The sequence below is a fragment of the Lutjanus erythropterus genome, chromosome 19 (assembly GCF_056507025.1).
Source record: "Lutjanus erythropterus isolate fLutEry1 chromosome 19, fLutEry1.hap2, whole genome shotgun sequence".
Classification (NCBI taxonomy): Eukaryota; Metazoa; Chordata; class Actinopteri; order Lutjaniformes; family Lutjanidae; genus Lutjanus; species Lutjanus erythropterus.
The window spans coordinates 32491906-32509814 of NC_139335.1; the positions used below are offsets into that span (position 1 = coordinate 32491906).

General features: G+C 45.2%; 9 non-coding genes across 9 annotated transcripts; all 9 read right to left on the bottom strand.

The window, feature by feature from the left end:
- Window positions 1-1424: 1424 nt before the first annotated feature.
- LOC146310204 (5S ribosomal RNA) lies at window positions 1425-1543 on the bottom strand. Its single transcript, XR_014772574.1, has one exon. It is a non-coding gene; the product is annotated as a 5S ribosomal RNA (ribosomal RNA).
- A 1722-nt stretch (window positions 1544-3265) lies between these two features.
- On the bottom strand, window positions 3266-3384 carry LOC146310205 (5S ribosomal RNA). The gene has a single exon (XR_014772575.1). It is a non-coding gene; the product is annotated as a 5S ribosomal RNA (ribosomal RNA).
- A 1724-nt stretch (window positions 3385-5108) lies between these two features.
- LOC146310206 (5S ribosomal RNA) lies at window positions 5109-5227 on the bottom strand. Its single transcript, XR_014772576.1, has one exon. It is a non-coding gene; the product is annotated as a 5S ribosomal RNA (ribosomal RNA).
- Window positions 5228-6961: 1734 nt separating this feature from the next.
- Window positions 6962-7080, bottom strand: LOC146310207 (5S ribosomal RNA). The gene has a single exon (XR_014772578.1). It is a non-coding gene; the product is annotated as a 5S ribosomal RNA (ribosomal RNA).
- Window positions 7081-8788: 1708 nt separating this feature from the next.
- LOC146310208 (5S ribosomal RNA) lies at window positions 8789-8907 on the bottom strand. Its single transcript, XR_014772579.1, has one exon. It is a non-coding gene; the product is annotated as a 5S ribosomal RNA (ribosomal RNA).
- Window positions 8908-10659: 1752 nt separating this feature from the next.
- On the bottom strand, window positions 10660-10778 carry LOC146310209 (5S ribosomal RNA). Its single transcript, XR_014772580.1, has one exon. It is a non-coding gene; the product is annotated as a 5S ribosomal RNA (ribosomal RNA).
- Window positions 10779-12510: 1732 nt separating this feature from the next.
- LOC146310210 (5S ribosomal RNA) lies at window positions 12511-12629 on the bottom strand. The gene has a single exon (XR_014772581.1). It is a non-coding gene; the product is annotated as a 5S ribosomal RNA (ribosomal RNA).
- Window positions 12630-14349: 1720 nt separating this feature from the next.
- On the bottom strand, window positions 14350-14468 carry LOC146310211 (5S ribosomal RNA). The gene has a single exon (XR_014772582.1). It is a non-coding gene; the product is annotated as a 5S ribosomal RNA (ribosomal RNA).
- Window positions 14469-16194: 1726 nt separating this feature from the next.
- Window positions 16195-16313, bottom strand: LOC146310212 (5S ribosomal RNA). The gene has a single exon (XR_014772525.1). It is a non-coding gene; the product is annotated as a 5S ribosomal RNA (ribosomal RNA).
- Between the last annotated feature and the right edge of the window lie 1596 nt (window positions 16314-17909).

Sequence of the window (17909 nt, forward strand, 5' to 3'; positions counted from 1 at the left end):
GTACCACCATCGAGTCTCTACGAGGTCGGGAAGTGGGTCAACCAGAACCTCGAGGACTCTGGTGCATACCTCGACGGGTTTTCGGGGGATAACTTTTGAAGGGATGGCGGTAGAGACTTGAAATCAAGCTCTGCATCCCCATTTGCGGACATTCCGGATGCGACGGTACCACCATCGAGTCTCTACGAGGTCGGGAAGTGGGTCAACCAGAACTCTGGTGCATACCTCCATGGGTTTTTGTGGATTAACTTTTGAAGGGAAAGTGATACAGACTTGAAACCAGGCTCTGGCCCCCCATTTTCGGACATTCCGGATCGAAAGGTACCACCATCGAGTCTCTACAGGCTCTGCACCCCCATAACTTGTCTGTACACACACACACACACACACACACACACACACACACACACAAGTGAACACATCAGAATGTTAGGTGGCTGTGATGTCATCAAAGGGAATGTGATGACGTCACAGACCCTGTGCTTTGATCTAGCATGGGCTCTGTGATGCCATCAGTGTTTAGGTCATAACCCTACCACCATGTCATTATCATACCTCGACATGTTTTCGGGGGATAACTTTTGAAGGGAAGGTGGTAGAGACTTGAAACCAAGCTCTGCACCCCCATTTGCGGACATTCCGGTTCCGATGGTACCACCATCGAGTCTCTACGACGTCAGGAAGTGGGTCAACCAGAACCTCGAGGACTCTGGTGCATACCTCGACACGTTTTCGGGGGATAACTTTTGAAGGGAAGGTGGTAGAGACTTGAAACCAAGCTCTGTCCCCCCCCCCACCCCATTTGCAGACATTCCGGATCCAACGGTACCACCATCGAGTCTCTACGAGGTCGGGAAGTGGGTCAACCAGAACCTCACCACATCTACGGTAAGTGAGCTGCTGCACCCTTAAACCTGCTGTCCAACATGTCATAGACATTATTCTAAAAGCTGCAATTTAAAAATAAATCTGCAGATCATAGGCCATGTCTTTGACTATGTTTAAAGTTTCTGTGAGTTGAGGACAGCAGTTACACCTCCAAATGATACACATAACATTCATGTTGCAGAGAAAAATCTAATCAATGATGGGTATTTGGAAAATTTTATTAAATGATCTACAACTGTAGTTAATTTTGGAATAGTTTCTGTTGATGGACTGTATCGTATATACTTCTCAAGCTACATGCTATATGTATTTACATGAGCGCACACAGTCTTTGGGGAGTGAGAGACTATTGTTTTTGGAGCTAATCATCCAGAGTTAATGAGAGCAGAATTATTCTGAACAGTCAACTTATTCTCTTCTCTCCTTGAAATAAGGAATAGTTTTGTGAGGCTGATAACTGATGTACTTGAGAGTCCAGAGACATACAAAAATCTGCATCCACTGAGGAGGCAGCAGCGCCCTCTGCTGTTTGAAAAAGCTTACAGCACCTGGTATTCCCAGGCGGTCTCCCATCCAAGTACTAACCAGGCCCGACCCTGCTTAGCTTCCGAGATCGGACGAGATCGGGCGTGTTCAGGGTGGTATGGCCGTAAGCGAAGGAAGCAGGGACAAAGACACATTTTAAAGGTGCTGAGAAATCACACTGTGCAGACTTTGTGTATGAAAATGTAGAAATAGATTTAAAACATTTATTAATTCATATGTTTCTCAATTACCTTTTTAAAAAAAACAAAACAAAAAAACTATTACGCGTATTTGTTGTTTTAGTCTTTTTTTTTAACCATATTTAGCTCACTAGCCAATCAGGTTTTCGGGGGATAACTTTTCAAGGGATGGTGATAGAGACTTGAAACCAAGCTCTGCACCCCCATTTGCGGACATTCCGGTTCCAATGGTACCACCATCGAGTCTCTACGAGGTCGGGAAGTGGGTCAACCAGAACCTCGAGGACTCTGGTGCATACCTCGACGGGTTTTCGGGGGATAACTTTTGAAGGGATGGCGGTAGAGACTTGAAATCAAGCTCTGCATCCCCATTTGCGGACATTCCGGATGCGACGGTACCACCATCGAGTCTCTACGAGGTCGGGAAGTGGGTCAACCAGAACTCTGGTGCATACCTCCATGGGTTTTTGTGGATTAACTTTTGAAGGGAAAGTGATACAGACTTGAAACCAGGCTCTGGCCCCCCATTTTCGGACATTCCGGATCGAAAGGTACCACCATCGAGTCTCTACAGGCTCTGCACCCCCATAACTTGTCTGTACACACACACACACACACACACACACACACACACACACAAGTGAACACATCAGAATGTTAGGTGGCTGTGATGTCATCAAAGGGAATGTGATGACGTCACAGACCCTGTGCTTTGATCTAGCATGGGCTCTGTGATGCCATCAGTGTTTAGGTCATAACCCTACCACCATGTCATTATCATACCTCGACATGTTTTCGGGGGATAACTTTTGAAGGGAAGGTGGTAGAGACTTGAAACCAAGCTCTGCACCCCCATTTGCGGACATTCCGGTTCCGATGGTACCACCATCGAGTCTCTACGACGTCAGGAAGTGGGTCAACCAGAACCTCGAGGACTCTGGTGCATACCTCGACACGTTTTCGGGGGATAACTTTTGAAGGGAAGGTGGTAGAGACTTGAAACCAAGCTCTGTCCCCCCCCCCACCCCATTTGCAGACATTCCGGATCCAACGGTACCACCATCGAGTCTCTACGAGGTCGGGAAGTGGGTCAACCAGAACCTCACCACATCTACGGTAAGTGAGCTGCTGCACCCTTAAACCTGCTGTCCAACATGTCATAGACATTATTCTAAAAGCTGCAATTTAAAAATAAATCTGCAGATCATAGGCCATGTCTTTGACTATGTTTAAAGTTTCTGTGAGTTGAGGACAGCAGTTACACCTCCAAATGATACACATAACATTCATGTTGCAGAGAAAAATCTAATCAATGATGGGTATTTGGAAAATTTTATTAAATGATCTACAACTGTAGTTAATTTTGGAATAGTTTCTGTTGATGGACTGTATCGTATATACTTCTCAAGCTACATGCTATATGTATTTACATGAGCGCACACAGTCTTTGGGGAGTGAGAGACTATTGTTTTTGGAGCTAATCATCCAGAGTTAATGAGAGCAGAATTATTCTGAACAGTCAACTTATTCTCTTCTCTCCTTGAAATAAGGAATAGTTTTGTGAGGCTGATAACTGATGTACTTGAGAGTCCAGAGACATACAAAAATCTGCATCCACTGAGGAGGCAGCAGCGCCCTCTGCTGTTTGAAAAAGCTTACAGCACCTGGTATTCCCAGGCGGTCTCCCATCCAAGTACTAACCAGGCCCGACCCTGCTTAGCTTCCGAGATCGGACGAGATCGGGCGTGTTCAGGGTGGTATGGCCGTAAGCGAAGGAAGCAGGGACAAAGACACATTTTAAAGGTGCTGAGAAATCACACTGTGCAGACTTTGTGTATGAAAATGTAGAAATAGATTTAAAACATTTATTAATTCATATGTTTCTCAATTACCTTTTTAAAAAAAACAAAACAAAAAAACTATTACGCGTATTTGTTGTTTTAGTCTTTTTTTTTAACCATATTTAGCTCACTAGCCAATCAGGTTTTCGGGGGATAACTTTTCAAGGGATGGTGATAGAGACTTGAAACCAAGCTCTGCACCCCCATTTGCGGACATTCCGGTTCCAATGGTACCACCATCGAGTCTCTACGAGGTCGGGAAGTGGGTCAACCAGAACCTCGAGGACTCTGGTGCATACCTCGACGGGTTTTCGGGGGATAACTTTTGAAGGGATGGCGGTAGAGACTTGAAATCAAGCTCTGCATCCCCATTTGCGGACATTCCGGATGCGACGGTACCACCATCGAGTCTCTACGAGGTCGGGAAGTGGGTCAACCAGAACTCTGGTGCATACCTCCATGGGTTTTTGTGGATTAACTTTTGAAGGGAAAGTGATACAGACTTGAAACCAGGCTCTGGCCCCCCATTTTCGGACATTCCGGATCGAAAGGTACCACCATCGAGTCTCTACAGGCTCTGCACCCCCATAACTTGTCTGTACACACACACACACACACACACACACACACACACACACACAAGTGAACACATCAGAATGTTAGGTGGCTGTGATGTCATCAAAGGGAATGTGATGACGTCACAGACCCTGTGCTTTGATCTAGCATGGGCTCTGTGATGCCATCAGTGTTTAGGTCATAACCCTACCACCATGTCATTATCATACCTCGACATGTTTTCGGGGGATAACTTTTGAAGGGAAGGTGGTAGAGACTTGAAACCAAGCTCTGCACCCCCATTTGCGGACATTCCGGTTCCGATGGTACCACCATCGAGTCTCTACGACGTCAGGAAGTGGGTCAACCAGAACCTCGAGGACTCTGGTGCATACCTCGACACGTTTTCGGGGGATAACTTTTGAAGGGAAGGTGGTAGAGACTTGAAACCAAGCTCTGTCCCCCCCCCCACCCCATTTGCAGACATTCCGGATCCAACGGTACCACCATCGAGTCTCTACGAGGTCGGGAAGTGGGTCAACCAGAACCTCACCACATCTACGGTAAGTGAGCTGCTGCACCCTTAAACCTGCTGTCCAACATGTCATAGACATTATTCTAAAAGCTGCAATTTAAAAATAAATCTGCAGATCATAGGCCATGTCTTTGACTATGTTTAAAGTTTCTGTGAGTTGAGGACAGCAGTTACACCTCCAAATGATACACATAACATTCATGTTGCAGAGAAAAATCTAATCAATGATGGGTATTTGGAAAATTTTATTAAATGATCTACAACTGTAGTTAATTTTGGAATAGTTTCTGTTGATGGACTGTATCGTATATACTTCTCAAGCTACATGCTATATGTATTTACATGAGCGCACACAGTCTTTGGGGAGTGAGAGACTATTGTTTTTGGAGCTAATCATCCAGAGTTAATGAGAGCAGAATTATTCTGAACAGTCAACTTATTCTCTTCTCTCCTTGAAATAAGGAATAGTTTTGTGAGGCTGATAACTGATGTACTTGAGAGTCCAGAGACATACAAAAATCTGCATCCACTGAGGAGGCAGCAGCGCCCTCTGCTGTTTGAAAAAGCTTACAGCACCTGGTATTCCCAGGCGGTCTCCCATCCAAGTACTAACCAGGCCCGACCCTGCTTAGCTTCCGAGATCGGACGAGATCGGGCGTGTTCAGGGTGGTATGGCCGTAAGCGAAGGAAGCAGGGACAAAGACACATTTTAAAGGTGCTGAGAAATCACACTGTGCAGACTTTGTGTATGAAAATGTAGAAATAGATTTAAAACATTTATTAATTCATATGTTTCTCAATTACCTTTTTAAAAAAAACAAAACAAAAAAACTATTACGCGTATTTGTTGTTTTAGTCTTTTTTTTTAACCATATTTAGCTCACTAGCCAATCAGGTTTTCGGGGGATAACTTTTCAAGGGATGGTGATAGAGACTTGAAACCAAGCTCTGCACCCCCATTTGCGGACATTCCGGTTCCAATGGTACCACCATCGAGTCTCTACGAGGTCGGGAAGTGGGTCAACCAGAACCTCGAGGACTCTGGTGCATACCTCGACGGGTTTTCGGGGGATAACTTTTGAAGGGATGGCGGTAGAGACTTGAAATCAAGCTCTGCATCCCCATTTGCGGACATTCCGGATGCGACGGTACCACCATCGAGTCTCTACGAGGTCGGGAAGTGGGTCAACCAGAACTCTGGTGCATACCTCCATGGGTTTTTGTGGATTAACTTTTGAAGGGAAAGTGATACAGACTTGAAACCAGGCTCTGGCCCCCCATTTTCGGACATTCCGGATCGAAAGGTACCACCATCGAGTCTCTACAGGCTCTGCACCCCCATAACTTGTCTGTACACACACACACACACACACACACACACACACACACACACACACACACACAAGTGAACACATCAGAATGTTAGGTGGCTGTGATGTCATCAAAGGGAATGTGATGACGTCACAGACCCTGTGCTTTGATCTAGCATGGGCTCTGTGATGCCATCAGTGTTTAGGTCATAACCCTACCACCATGTCATTATCATACCTCGACATGTTTTCGGGGGATAACTTTTGAAGGGAAGGTGGTAGAGACTTGAAACCAAGCTCTGCACCCCCATTTGCGGACATTCCGGTTCCGATGGTACCACCATCGAGTCTCTACGACGTCAGGAAGTGGGTCAACCAGAACCTCGAGGACTCTGGTGCATACCTCGACACGTTTTCGGGGGATAACTTTTGAAGGGAAGGTGGTAGAGACTTGAAACCAAGCTCTGTCCCCCCCCCCACCCCATTTGCAGACATTCCGGATCCAACGGTACCACCATCGAGTCTCTACGAGGTCGGGAAGTGGGTCAACCAGAACCTCACCACATCTACGGTAAGTGAGCTGCTGCACCCTTAAACCTGCTGTCCAACATGTCATAGACATTATTCTAAAAGCTGCAATTTAAAAATAAATCTGCAGATCATAGGCCATGTCTTTGACTATGTTTAAAGTTTCTGTGAGTTGAGGACAGCAGTTACACCTCCAAATGATACACATAACATTCATGTTGCAGAGAAAAATCTAATCAATGATGGGTATTTGGAAAATTTTATTAAATGATCTACAACTGTAGTTAATTTTGGAATAGTTTCTGTTGATGGACTGTATCGTATATACTTCTCAAGCTACATGCTATATGTATTTACATGAGCGCACACAGTCTTTGGGGAGTGAGAGACTATTGTTTTTGGAGCTAATCATCCAGAGTTAATGAGAGCAGAATTATTCTGAACAGTCAACTTATTCTCTTCTCTCCTTGAAATAAGGAATAGTTTTGTGAGGCTGATAACTGATGTACTTGAGAGTCCAGAGACATACAAAAATCTGCATCCACTGAGGAGGCAGCAGCGCCCTCTGCTGTTTGAAAAAGCTTACAGCACCTGGTATTCCCAGGCGGTCTCCCATCCAAGTACTAACCAGGCCCGACCCTGCTTAGCTTCCGAGATCGGACGAGATCGGGCGTGTTCAGGGTGGTATGGCCGTAAGCGAAGGAAGCAGGGACAAAGACACATTTTAAAGGTGCTGAGAAATCACACTGTGCAGACTTTGTGTATGAAAATGTAGAAATAGATTTAAAACATTTATTAATTCATATGTTTCTCAATTACCTTTTTAAAAAAAACAAAACAAAAAAACTATTACGCGTATTTGTTGTTTTAGTCTTTTTTTTTAACCATATTTAGCTCACTAGCCAATCAGGTTTTCGGGGGATAACTTTTCAAGGGATGGTGATAGAGACTTGAAACCAAGCTCTGCACCCCCATTTGCGGACATTCCGGTTCCAATGGTACCACCATCGAGTCTCTACGAGGTCGGGAAGTGGGTCAACCAGAACCTCGAGGACTCTGGTGCATACCTCGACGGGTTTTCGGGGGATAACTTTTGAAGGGATGGCGGTAGAGACTTGAAATCAAGCTCTGCATCCCCATTTGCGGACATTCCGGATGCGACGGTACCACCATCGAGTCTCTACGAGGTCGGGAAGTGGGTCAACCAGAACTCTGGTGCATACCTCCATGGGTTTTTGTGGATTAACTTTTGAAGGGAAAGTGATACAGACTTGAAACCAGGCTCTGGCCCCCCATTTTCGGACATTCCGGATCGAAAGGTACCACCATCGAGTCTCTACAGGCTCTGCACCCCCATAACTTGTCTGTACACACACACACACACACACACACAAGTGAACACATCAGAATGTTAGGTGGCTGTGATGTCATCAAAGGGAATGTGATGACGTCACAGACCCTGTGCTTTGATCTAGCATGGGCTCTGTGATGCCATCAGTGTTTAGGTCATAACCCTACCACCATGTCATTATCATACCTCGACATGTTTTCGGGGGATAACTTTTGAAGGGAAGGTGGTAGAGACTTGAAACCAAGCTCTGCACCCCCATTTGCGGACATTCCGGTTCCGATGGTACCACCATCGAGTCTCTACGACGTCAGGAAGTGGGTCAACCAGAACCTCGAGGACTCTGGTGCATACCTCGACACGTTTTCGGGGGATAACTTTTGAAGGGAAGGTGGTAGAGACTTGAAACCAAGCTCTGTCCCCCCCCCCACCCCATTTGCAGACATTCCGGATCCAACGGTACCACCATCGAGTCTCTACGAGGTCGGGAAGTGGGTCAACCAGAACCTCACCACATCTACGGTAAGTGAGCTGCTGCACCCTTAAACCTGCTGTCCAACATGTCATAGACATTATTCTAAAAGCTGCAATTTAAAAATAAATCTGCAGATCATAGGCCATGTCTTTGACTATGTTTAAAGTTTCTGTGAGTTGAGGACAGCAGTTACACCTCCAAATGATACACATAACATTCATGTTGCAGAGAAAAATCTAATCAATGATGGGTATTTGGAAAATTTTATTAAATGATCTACAACTGTAGTTAATTTTGGAATAGTTTCTGTTGATGGACTGTATCGTATATACTTCTCAAGCTACATGCTATATGTATTTACATGAGCGCACACAGTCTTTGGGGAGTGAGAGACTATTGTTTTTGGAGCTAATCATCCAGAGTTAATGAGAGCAGAATTATTCTGAACAGTCAACTTATTCTCTTCTCTCCTTGAAATAAGGAATAGTTTTGTGAGGCTGATAACTGATGTACTTGAGAGTCCAGAGACATACAAAAATCTGCATCCACTGAGGAGGCAGCAGCGCCCTCTGCTGTTTGAAAAAGCTTACAGCACCTGGTATTCCCAGGCGGTCTCCCATCCAAGTACTAACCAGGCCCGACCCTGCTTAGCTTCCGAGATCGGACGAGATCGGGCGTGTTCAGGGTGGTATGGCCGTAAGCGAAGGAAGCAGGGACAAAGACACATTTTAAAGGTGCTGAGAAATCACACTGTGCAGACTTTGTGTATGAAAATGTAGAAATAGATTTAAAACATTTATTAATTCATATGTTTCTCAATTACCTTTTTAAAAAAAACAAAACAAAAAAACTATTACGCGTATTTGTTGTTTTAGTCTTTTTTTTTAACCATATTTAGCTCACTAGCCAATCAGGTTTTCGGGGGATAACTTTTCAAGGGATGGTGATAGAGACTTGAAACCAAGCTCTGCACCCCCATTTGCGGACATTCCGGTTCCAATAGTACCACCATCGAGTCTCTACGAGGTCGGGAAGTGGGTCAACCAGAACCTCGAGGACTCTGGTGCATACCTCGACGGGTTTTCGGGGGATAACTTTTGAAGGGATGGCGGTAGAGACTTGAAATCAAGCTCTGCATCCCCATTTGCGGACATTCCGGATGCGACGGTACCACCATCGAGTCTCTACGAGGTCGGGAAGTGGGTCAACCAGAACTCTGGTGCATACCTCCATGGGTTTTTGTGGATTAACTTTTGAAGGGAAAGTGATACAGACTTGAAACCAGGCTCTGGCCCCCCATTTTCGGACATTCCGGATCGAAAGGTACCACCATCGAGTCTCTACAGGCTCTGCACCCCCATAACTTGTCTGTACACACACACACACACACACACACACACACACACCACACACACACACACACACACACACACACACACAAGTGAACACATCAGAATGTTAGGTGGCTGTGATGTCATCAAAGGGAATGTGATGACGTCACAGACCCTGTGCTTTGATCTAGCATGGGCTCTGTGATGCCATCAGTGTTTAGGTCATAACCCTACCACCATGTCATTATCATACCTCGACATGTTTTCGGGGGATAACTTTTGAAGGGAAGGTGGTAGAGACTTGAAACCAAGCTCTGCACCCCCATTTGCGGACATTCCGGTTCCGATGGTACCACCATCGAGTCTCTACGACGTCAGGAAGTGGGTCAACCAGAACCTCGAGGACTCTGGTGCATACCTCGACACGTTTTCGGGGGATAACTTTTGAAGGGAAGGTGGTAGAGACTTGAAACCAAGCTCTGTCCCCCCCCCCCACCCCATTTGCAGACATTCCGGATCCAACGGTACCACCATCGAGTCTCTACGAGGTCGGGAAGTGGGTCAACCAGAACCTCACCACATCTACGGTAAGTGAGCTGCTGCACCCTTAAACCTGCTGTCCAACATGTCATAGACATTATTCTAAAAGCTGCAATTTAAAAATAAATCTGCAGATCATAGGCCATGTCTTTGACTATGTTTAAAGTTTCTGTGAGTTGAAGACAGCAGTTACACCTCCAAATGATACACATAACATTCATGTTGCAGAGAAAAATCTAATCAATGATGGGTATTTGGAAAATTTTATTAAATGATCTACAACTGTAGTTAATTTTGGAATAGTTTCTGTTGATGGACTGTATCGTATATACTTCTCAAGCTACATGCTATATGTATTTACATGAGCGCACACAGTCTTTGGGGAGTGAGAGACTATTGTTTTTGGAGCTAATCATCCAGAGTTAATGAGAGCAGAATTATTCTGAACAGTCAACTTATTCTCTTCTCTCCTTGAAATAAGGAATAGTTTTGTGAGGCTGATAACTGATGTACTTGAGAGTCCAGAGACATACAAAAATCTGCATCCACTGAGGAGGCAGCAGCGCCCTCTGCTGTTTGAAAAAGCTTACAGCACCTGGTATTCCCAGGCGGTCTCCCATCCAAGTACTAACCAGGCCCGACCCTGCTTAGCTTCCGAGATCGGACGAGATCGGGCGTGTTCAGGGTGGTATGGCCGTAAGCGAAGGAAGCAGGGACAAAGACACATTTTAAAGGTGCTGAGAAATCACACTGTGCAGACTTTGTGTATGAAAATGTAGAAATAGATTTAAAACATTTATTAATTCATATGTTTCTCAATTACCTTTTTAAAAAAAAACAAAACAAAAAAACCATTACGCGTATTTGTTGTTTTAGTCTTTTTTTTTAACCATATTTAGCTCACTAGCCAATCAGGTTTTCGGGGGATAACTTTTCAAGGGATGGTGATAGAGACTTGAAACCAAGCTCTGCACCCCCATTTGCGGACATTCCGGTTCCAATGGTACCACCATCGAGTCTCTACGAGGTCGGGAAGTGGGTCAACCAGAACCTCGAGGACTCTGGTGCATACCTCGACGGGTTTTCGGGGGATAACTTTTGAAGGGATGGCGGTAGAGACTTGAAATCAAGCTCTGCATCCCCATTTGCGGACATTCCGGATGCGACGGTACCACCATCGAGTCTCTACGAGGTCGGGAAGTGGGTCAACCAGAACTCTGGTGCATACCTCCATGGGTTTTTGTGGATTAACTTTTGAAGGGAAAGTGATACAGACTTGAAACCAGGCTCTGGCCCCCCATTTTCAGACATTCCGGATCGAAAGGTACCACCATCGAGTCTCTACAGGCTCTGCACCCCCATAACTTGTCTGTACACACACACACACACACACACACACACACACACAAGTGAACACATCAGAATGTTAGGTGGCTGTGATGTCATCAAAGGGAATGTGATGACGTCACAGACCCTGTGCTTTGATCTAGCATGGGCTCTGTGATGCCATCAGTGTTTAGGTCATAACCCTACCACCATGTCATTATCATACCTCGACATGTTTTCGGGGGATAACTTTTGAAGGGAAGGTGGTAGAGACTTGAAACCAAGCTCTGCACCCCCATTTGCGGACATTCCGGTTCCGATGGTACCACCATCGAGTCTCTACGACGTCAGGAAGTGGGTCAACCAGAACCTCGAGGACTCTGGTGCATACCTCGACACGTTTTCGGGGGATAACTTTTGAAGGGAAGGTGGTAGAGACTTGAAACCAAGCTCTGTCCCCCCCCCCCCCCCCTCCCCCCACCCCATTTGCAGACATTCCGGATCCAACGGTACCACCATCGAGTCTCTACGAGGTCGGGAAGTGGGTCAACCAGAACCTCACCACATCTACGGTAAGTGAGCTGCTGCACCCTTAAACCTGCTGTCCAACATGTCATAGACATTATTCTAAAAGCTGCAATTTAAAAATAAATCTGCAGATCATAGGCCATGTCTTTGACTATGTTTAAAGTTTCTGTGAGTTGAAGACAGCAGTTACACCTCCAAATGATACACATAACATTCATGTTGCAGAGAAAAATCTAATCAATGATGGGTATTTGGAAAATTTTATTAAATGATCTACAACTGTAGTTAATTTTGGAATAGTTTCTGTTGATGGACTGTATCGTATATACTTCTCAAGCTACATGCTATATGTATTTACATGAGCGCACACAGTCTTTGGGGAGTGAGAGACTATTGTTTTTGGAGCTAATCATCCAGAGTTAATGAGAGCAGAATTATTCTGAACAGTCAACTTATTCTCTTCTCTCCTTGAAATAAGGAATAGTTTTGTGAGGCTGATAACTGATGTACTTGAGAGTCCAGAGACATACAAAAATCTGCATCCACTGAGGAGGCAGCAGCGCCCTCTGCTGTTTGAAAAAGCTTACAGCACCTGGTATTCCCAGGCGGTCTCCCATCCAAGTACTAACCAGGCCCGACCCTGCTTAGCTTCCGAGATCGGACGAGATCGGGCGTGTTCAGGGTGGTATGGCCGTAAGCGAAGGAAGCAGGGACAAAGACACATTTTAAAGGTGCTGAGAAATCACACTGTGCAGACTTTGTGTATGAAAATGTAGAAATAGATTTAAAACATTTATTAATTCATATGTTTCTCAATTACCTTTTTAAAAAAAAACAAAACAAAAAAACCATTACGCGTATTTGTTGTTTTAGTCTTTTTTTTTAACCATATTTAGCTCACTAGCCAATCAGGTTTTCGGGGGATAACTTTTCAAGGGATGGTGATAGAGACTTGAAACCAAGCTCTGCACCCCCATTTGCGGACATTCCGGTTCCAATGGTACCACCATCGAGTCTCTACGAGGTCGGGAAGTGGGTCAACCAGAACCTCGAGGACTCTGGTGCATACCTCGACGGGTTTTCGGGGGATAACTTTTGAAGGGATGGCGGTAGAGACTTGAAATCAAGCTCTGCATCCCCATTTGCGGACATTCCGGATGCGACGGTACCACCATCGAGTCTCTACGAGGTCGGGAAGTGGGTCAACCAGAACTCTGGTGCATACCTCCATGGGTTTTTGTGGATTAACTTTTGAAGGGAAAGTGATACAGACTTGAAACCAGGCTCTGGCCCCCCATTTTCGGACATTCCGGATCGAAAGGTACCACCATCGAGTCTCTACAGGCTCTGCACCCCCATAACTTGTCTGTACACACACACACACACACACACACACACACACACAAGTGAACACATCAGAATGTTAGGTGGCTGTGATGTCATCAAAGGGAATGTGATGACGTCACAGACCCTGTGCTTTGATCTAGCATGGGCTCTGTGATGCCATCAGTGTTTAGGTCATAACCCTACCACCATGTCATTATCATACCTCGACATGTTTTCGGGGGATAACTTTTGAAGGGAAGGTGGTAGAGACTTGAAACCAAGCTCTGCACCCCCATTTGCGGACATTCCGGTTCCGATGGTACCACCATCGAGTCTCTACGACGTCAGGAAGTGGGTCAACCAGAACCTCGAGGACTCTGGTGCATACCTCGACACGTTTTCGGGGGATAACTTTTGAAGGGAAGGTGGTAGAGACTTGAAACCAAGCTCTGTCCCCCCCCCCCACCCCATTTGCAGACATTCCGGATCCAACGGTACCACCATCGAGTCTCTACGAGGTCGGGAAGTGGGTCAACCAGAACCTCACCACATCTACGGTAAGTGAGCTGCTGCACCCTTAAACCTGCTGTCCAACATGTCATAGACATTATTCTAAAAGCTGCAATTTAAAAATAAATCTGCAGATCATAGGCCATGTCTTTGACTATGTTTAAAGTTTCTGTGAGTTGAAGACAGCAGTTACACCTCCAAATGATACACATAACATTCATGTTGCAGAGAAAAATCTAATCAATGATGGGTATTTGGAAAATTTTATTAAATGATCTACAACTGTAGTTAATTTTGGAATAGTTTCTGTTGATGGACTGTATCGTATATACTTCTCAAGCTACATGCTATATGTATTTACATGAGCGCACACAGTCTTTGGGGAGTGAGAGACTATTGTTTTTGGAGCTAATCATCCAGAGTTAATGAGAGCAGAATTATTCTGAACAGTCAACTTATTCTCTTCTCTCCTTGAAATAAGGAATAGTTTTGTGAGGCTGATAACTGATGTACTTGAGAGTCCAGAGACATACAAAAATCTGCATCCACTGAGGAGGCAGCAGCGCCCTCTGCTGTTTGAAAAAGCTTACAGCACCTGGTATTCCCAGGCGGTCTCCCATCCAAGTACTAACCAGGCCCGACCCTGCTTAGCTTCCGAGATCGGACGAGATCGGGCGTGTTCAGGGTGGTATGGCCGTAAGCGAAGGAAGCAGGGACAAAGACACATTTTAAAGGTGCTGAGAAATCACACTGTGCAGACTTTGTGTATGAAAATGTAGAAATAGATTTAAAACATTTATTAATTCATATGTTTCTCAATTACCTTTTTAAAAAAAAACAAAACAAAAAAACCATTACGCGTATTTGTTGTTTTAGTCTTTTTTTTTAACCATATTTAGCTCACTAGCCAATCAGGTTTTCGGGGGATAACTTTTCAAGGGATGGTGATAGAGACTTGAAACCAAGCTCTGCACCCCCATTTGCGGACATTCCGGTTCCAATGGTACCACCATCGAGTCTCTACGAGGTCGGGAAGTGGGTCAACCAGAACCTCGAGGACTCTGGTGCATACCTCGACGGGTTTTCGGGGGATAACTTTTGAAGGGATGGCGGTAGAGACTTGAAATCAAGCTCTGCATCCCCATTTGCGGACATTCCGGATGCGACGGTACCACCATCGAGTCTCTACGAGGTCGGGAAGTGGGTCAACCAGAACTCTGGTGCATACCTCCATGGGTTTTTGTGGATTAACTTTTGAAGGGAAAGTGATACAGACTTGAAACCAGGCTCTGGCCCCCCATTTTCGGACATTCCGGATCGAAAGGTACCACCATCGAGTCTCTACAGGCTCTGCACCCCCATAACTTGTCTGTACACACACACACACACACACACACACACACACACACACACAAGTGAACACATCAGAATGTTAGGTGGCTGTGATGTCATCAAAGGGAATGTGATGACGTCACAGACCCTGTGCTTTGATCTAGCATGGGCTCTGTGATGCCATCAGTGTTTAGGTCATAACCCTACCACCATGTCATTATCATACCTCGACATGTTTTCGGGGGATAACTTTTGAAGGGAAGGTGGTAGAGACTTGAAACCAAGCTCTGCACCCCCATTTGCGGACATTCCGGTTCCGATGGTACCACCATCGAGTCTCTACGACGTCAGGAAGTGGGTCAACCAGAACCTCGAGGACTCTGGTGCATACCTCGACACGTTTTCGGGGGATAACTTTTGAAGGGAAGGTGGTAGAGACTTGAAACCAAGCTCTGTCCCCCCCCCCCACCCCATTTGCAGACATTCCGGATCCAACGGTACCACCATCGAGTCTCTACGAGGTCGGGAAGTGGGTCAACCAGAACCTCACCACATCTACGGTAAGTGAGCTGCTGCACCCTTAAACCTGCTGTCCAACATGTCATAGACATTATTCTAAAAGCTGCAATTTAAAAATAAATCTGCAGATCATAGGCCATGTCTTTGACTATGTTTAAAGTTTCTGTGAGTTGAAGACAGCAGTTACACCTCCAAATGATACACATAACATTCATGTTGCAGAGAAAAATCTAATCAATGATGGGTATTTGGAAAATTTTATTAAATGATCTACAACTGTAGTTAATTTTGGAATAGTTTCTGTTGATGGACTGTATCGTATATACTTCTCAAGCTACATGCTATATGTATTTACATGAGCGCACACAGTCTTTGGGGAGTGAGAGACTATTGTTTTTGGAGCTAATCATCCAGAGTTAATGAGAGCAGAATTATTCTGAACAGTCAACTTATTCTCTTCTCTCCTTGAAATAAGGAATAGTTTTGTGAGGCTGATAACTGATGTACTTGAGAGTCCAGAGACATACAAAAATCTGCATCCACTGAGGAGGCAGCAGCGCCCTCTGCTGTTTGAAAAAGCTTACAGCACCTGGTATTCCCAGGCGGTCTCCCATCCAAGTACTAACCAGGCCCGACCCTGCTTAGCTTCCGAGATCTGACGAGATCGGGCGTGTTCAGGGTGGTATGGCCGTAAGCGAAGGAAGCAGGGACAAAGACACATTTTAAAGGTGCTGAGAAATCACACTGTGCAGACTTTGTGTATGAAAATGTAGAAATAGATTTAAAACATTTATTAATTCATATGTTTCTCAATTACCTTTTTAAAAAAAAACAAAACAAAAAAACCATTACGCGTATTTGTTGTTTTAGTCTTTTTTTTTAACCATATTTAGCTCACTAGCCAATCAGGTTTTCGGGGGATAACTTTTCAAGGGATGGTGATAGAGACTTGAAACCAAGCTCTGCACCCCCATTTGCGGACATTCCGGTTCCAATGGTACCACCATCGAGTCTCTACGAGGTCGGGAAGTGGGTCAACCAGAACCTCGAGGACTCTGGTGCATACCTCGACGGGTTTTCGGGGGATAACTTTTGAAGGGATGGCGGTAGAGACTTGAAATCAAGCTCTGCATCCCCATTTGCGGACATTCCGGATGCGACGGTACCACCATCGAGTCTCTACGAGGTCGGGAAGTGGGTCAACCAGAACTCTGGTGCATACCTCCATGGGTTTTTGTGGATTAACTTTTGAAGGGAAAGTGATACAGACTTGAAACCAGGCTCTGGCCCCCCATTTTCGGACATTCCGGATCGAAAGGTACCACCATCGAGTCTCTACAGGCTCTGCACCCCCATAACTTGTCTGTACACACACACACACACACACACACACACACACACACACACACACAAGTGAACACATCAGAATGTTAGGTGGCTGTGATGTCATCAAAGGGAATGTGATGACGTCACAGACCCTGTGCTTTGATCTAGCATGGGCTCTGTGATGCCATCAGTGTTTAGGTCATAACCCTACCACCATGTCATTATCATACCTCGACATGTTTTCGGGGGATAACTTTTGAAGGGAAGGTGGTAGAGACTTGAAACCAAGCTCTGCACCCCCATTTGCGGACATTCCGGTTCCGATGGTACCACCATCGAGTCTCTACGACGTCAGGAAGTGGGTCAACCAGAACCTCGAGGACTCTGGTGCATACCTCGACACGTTTTCGGGGGATAACTTTTGAAGGGAAGGTGGTAGAGACTTGAAACCAAGCTCTGTCCCCCCCCCCCACCCCATTTGCAGACATTCCGGATCCAACGGTACCACCATCGAGTCTCTACGAGGTCGGGAAGTGGGTCAACCAGAACCTCACCACATCTACGGTAAGTGAGCTGCTGCACCCTTAAACCTGCTGTCCAACATGTCATAGACATTATTCTAAAAGCTGCAATTTAAAAATAAATCTGCAGATCATAGGCCATGTCTTTGACTATGTTTAAAGTTTCTGTGAGTTGAAGACAGCAGTTACACCTCCAAATGATACACATAACATTCATGTTGCAGAGAAAAATCTAATCAATGATGGGTATTTGGAAAATTTTATTAAATGATCTACAACTGTAGTTAATTTTGGAATAGTTTCTGTTGATGGACTGTATCGTATATACTTCTCAAGCTACATGCTATATGTATTTACATGAGCGCACACAGTCTTTGGGGAGTGAGAGACTATTGTTTTTGGAGCTAATCATCCAGAGTTAATGAGAGCAGAATTATTCTGAACA